At 37.9% G+C, this 4,471-nt stretch overlaps 1 protein-coding gene and 1 pseudogene across 4 annotated transcripts in view; one reads left to right on the top strand and one right to left on the bottom strand.

The window, feature by feature from the left end:
* Positions 1–4,471, top strand: part of TRIM55 (tripartite motif containing 55) — a 122,351-nt gene that overhangs the window by 53,511 nt on the left and 64,369 nt on the right. The gene's annotated exons all lie outside the window — the stretch shown is intronic.
* Positions 516–1,312, bottom strand: LOC102834784 (annotated as a pseudogene).

The following is a 4,471-nucleotide window of genomic DNA, read 5'->3' as shown; positions in this document are numbered from 1 at the left end:
GGAGGATCAGAGAAAAAGAGGAAGACCCCCAACGAGATGGATTGGCCAAGTGGCAGCATCAATGGACTGAAGAGTGGCAACAATAGTGAGGTTGGCCCAGGGTCGGGCAGTGTTTCTTTCTGCTGTGCATAAGTTCGCTATGGGACGGTACCGACTCGATGGCACCTAACAACAACAACAAAGAGCAGGTATATTTGTGTATATATGTACATATTTTCATATTTTAATTCCGTCATTGTCCGTGTCTTTATTCCACTTTAGTCTTTTATAAGCATCCTTAAAAGTATTCAAATGTATCCTACTACCAGCGTCTCCTCATCAGTTATTCAATACTGTTTGTACTGTATTCAATTTGTATATTAATCACGTATGTCATTGGTCAAACTATACATTACAAGACATGAGGGGAAATTTTAAACTTATGCTTTATGTGTCATAAGTTACAGTACACGTTACATGATTTTTTATTATTATTTGCAACTTCACACATCTTGAAGTTCTCTATGCAGTCTATTTCAGCTTCTAGTGCTGTACATATCTACATCTTCTGGATGGGACTGCGTGTGATCCATGAGCTTCGGGTCAGGCATAAACTGTCTAGTACCTGAGGTGGGTTCTGATTTGGTCTTTGTGAAAGCTGAGTTCTGTTGGCAAATGCACTGAATGTTTCAGTACTTGAGTTGTCTTTGTAGGTATTTCTATTTCAACATGACTTCCTACCTCAGTTTTTCAGTTTTTCCGTTAGGTTCAGGGAGTGATTCTTTTTTGTTGCTTTTTGACAGTGATGATTTAACTGCTTCATAATTTTGCTGGCTTGCATCATATGTCTTTTTCCCAGTTACCTTTGCAATTATTACTGACTGAACTGGGTAGCAAACAGTTGAACCTAAAGTGGCTAGTCCCAATGGATAAACAATTTTCTTAAATCTAGAACCTTTTCTTGACAAAATCAAGCTGGCCAATCCTGAGACAGTAATCACTCCAATTTTGGGAAGAAAATCTTCAGGAGGATTCTTCATCTTTTCCAAATTGTTCTGCATCCACTATCCCATTTTTCACAAAGACATATATACCCTTGAACTAGCTAATATATCTACCAGTTGTATGGTGGATGGAAGCAAAGTCCAACTTCAAATTACCAGGCTGCTCTTCAATATATTTAGACTGCAGAGGTGGTGCAGTATATATCAGGAGCTGCTCTGGTTTCACGAGCTGTTTTTTAGATTCTTCTTTGGCTGCAAATACACTTATAGATGCACATATCAGACCTGGTAGGCATGGTAGACAGCTTTCCCATTTTAATGACCGCCATTCCTGCCACCCTCTCTGCTCAGGTTTCTGTTGACTGTTTTTGTCTCTGAAGGTCAGTGTGTGCACAGTGTAATTCTTGAAATAGTTGCATCTTTTTATGTAGGGGTTTTGCAGATTGTTTATATGGTTTATCTGTCAGGCCAAACCTGCTTTTTTTCTTGCTGGGTAGGCAGGAGTATAGGGTCTTGCACAAATTAATTTTAGGGCTGGGACCCACAGGCAAAAGTCAAAGAATTTGGCCTTGGACTGATGGGGCTCTTTCTCTCTGTGCTGTGGGAAAGCTGTGGTCTCAATGCTGGACTTTTTTGGGGGTATGCACCCACCCTCCTGAAGGTGTCCAGGCTGGGCAAAGAAGGCCAACAGGTAAGAGAAGGAAGATATGTGCAGAATCCGCCCACACCTCCCTTTGCAAATGTCACTGTACCGCTTTTTGTGCCAGTTCCCTGTGTGGGTCTGGCTGTAGCCCCGCCCTCTGACATCTGCCAAGGAATGGCCGCAGAGGGATCCCCTGTCTTGAGCAATTTATAAATCGCAATATTTTCCTTTATACCATGATTTTTCCACTGGTGGTTGTGGGAAATTGATGCCCTGACCTTTATGCTAGATCCAGAGCTCTGTTGCTATTCTGTGAGAGCAGCATCTCTGGGTTTTCAGCCCCTTCCCCACGGAGCCTGTCCTACCTGACTCTGCTCAGCCTCTGCTAAACTGGAAGTCTTCCAGTTTTACTTTTTAATTTGGTTATTTATCTCTCTTGTTTTTATTTTTTGTCAGTCTAGTCAGTGGCTTGTCTTTTTTATTGAGCCTTTTGAAAAAAAACAACTTCTGGTTTTGTTGATTCTCTCTATTGTTTTTCTATTTTGTTTATTTCTGTTCTGAAATTTATGATTCTCTTTCTTTCCTGATAGCTTTTGTTATTATGTGTTCAAGTTGTCAGTTTAAGTTAATGAGCTTGGATTTTTCTTCTTTCTTAATATAGGCATTTATTGCTATGAACTTCTCACCGAGTTCTGCCTTTGCTATGCCTAAAGATTTCTATATGTTGTGTTTTCATTTTCATTTTATTCCAGGAATTTAAAAATTTCACTTTTGATTTCTTCCATGACCCAATAGGAGTCCCGGTGTGGTGCTGTGGGATAATACACTGGAAAAAAAGGTTGGCTTGAACTGCAAGGTTGGTGGTTCAAATCCATTAGCCACTCATAAACCCTATACAGGGTCACTATGAGTTAGGACCAACCCGACGACACTTAACAATGAAAACAACATAACCCAACAATTTTCGTTGTTCTTGTTATTAAGTGCTGAAGGGTCAGTTCCAACACATAGCAACCCTGTATAGTGTTTCCAAGGAGCAACTGGTGAACTTGAACTGTCAACCTTGTGGTTCAAACCAACTTTGCAGTCCAGCTCATTTTAATAGTGGATTATTTAATTTCCTTATATATTTCTCCCCTTATTTTTCCTGTTGATTTTTTGCTTTAGACCATTATGGTAAAATAAAAATTCTTTTTATAATTTTAACTTTAAAATTTTTTAAAGATTTGTTTTGTCTATTGTCTATTTCCCTAGCATAGTGGATATTCTGGAAGATGTTCCATGTGCTCTGGAGAAGAATGTGTATTATGATATGCTGGGAGGAATGTTCTATATATGTCCTTTAGACTTATGGTTTTAATTTCTCAATGTCCCAGTGATCTTCTTTTAAGATGTTTTTTCTATAGTTGAAAGTGTTGTATTTAAGTTTCCTATGATTATTGGGGAAGTATGTATTTCTCCTTTCATATTAGTCAGTATTTGTTTCATGTATTTTGGAGCATTGCTGTTAGGTACATATATTTTTTTAGTTATGATATCTTCTCGCTGGATTAACTATTTTATTATATTGTAATGTCCTTCATTCTACTGTGCATAAGGTCGCTATGAGTCGGTACCAACTCGATGGCACCTAACAACAACAATGTACTTCTTTATCTCTTGTAATAGATTTTGATTTAAAGTCTATTTTATCAGATAACAGTGTGATCTCCCCTGATCTTTTTTTGTTTACTGGTTTTATGGAACGAGTCTACTGAATACATTTTTGTTTACTGGATGCATTTTTTCTCCATCCTATAATTTTCTGTTTGTTTTTGTCCTTATGTCTAAGGTTTGTTAAATGTATGTAGCAAAAGGATAGATCATGTTTTTTATCCATTCTGGCATCTCCTACCTTTTGCTTGGGGTTTTTAGGTCTTTTACATTTAAGGTTTTTACTGAAAACAAAGTGTATACTTCACTCATTTTGCTACTTGTTTTCTATGTCTTGTCTCTTCTTTTTTTTAAATTCTGATTTTTCTCATTTTGTTTGCATTTAACTGCTTTCTTCTGATAAGCATTTGTGTTTTCTTCTGAATGTTTTTTCTTGTTGATTTCTTAGTGGTTACCACATAATTACATGACACAATTTACAATTTCAATAACGTTTAACATTTAAACAGCTTTTAACATAAAACCATAACATAATAGTATTTATTCCTGATATGCTCTCCTCCCTTCCTCATCTTTTCCCTTAACAGCAATATGCAAGGGTGAATTTTAAAATATTGCTAGTAGGATTCCTGGTGTGGTACTGTGGGTTAATAATACCTTGGACTACAAAGTTCATTTGAACTGCAAGTTCGGAGGTTCAAGCTCAGTAGTCACTCTTCAGAAATGCTATACAGGGTCACTATGGGTTGGAACCAACTCGACCACATTTAACAACAACAAGATGTAGGATTTCAGTTCATACATGCATGAATTTGTTCCAAATAAAAAGTGTTTCAACAGGTCTCTGCAATCAATGTTAGGTGTAGCCAAGTTCTCTCAGTAATACACTTATCTTAACCTTGCTAAGGTGCCTTAAAAAGTGAATACTTTTTGATGGAGAAGGTTTGAGGGTGGAAGAAGCAGAATCAGGTAGAAGATGCTCCTCAACAGAGGCACAGAAAAATCAGAGGTTCTTTATCAGAGCAGCTCCAGAATTTTGGATCCAGTATAATGTGCAGGGCATCAGTTTCCCACACCCAATGGTAGAGAAATTTGACTGTTGAATGGAAAATACGGTGATTTCTGAATTGATTGGGACATGGGATACTCCCCGTGGCTCCTCGGTGTGTGCTGAGATCAGAGGGCAGGACCA

The sequence above is a fragment of the Chrysochloris asiatica genome, unplaced genomic scaffold (assembly GCF_000296735.1).
Source record: "Chrysochloris asiatica unplaced genomic scaffold, ChrAsi1.0 scaffold00036, whole genome shotgun sequence".
In the NCBI taxonomy this organism is placed as follows: Eukaryota; Metazoa; Chordata; class Mammalia; order Afrosoricida; family Chrysochloridae; genus Chrysochloris; species Chrysochloris asiatica.
Note: the sequence above shows the minus strand (reverse complement) of the source record. Positions and strands in the feature narration are given on the sequence as shown.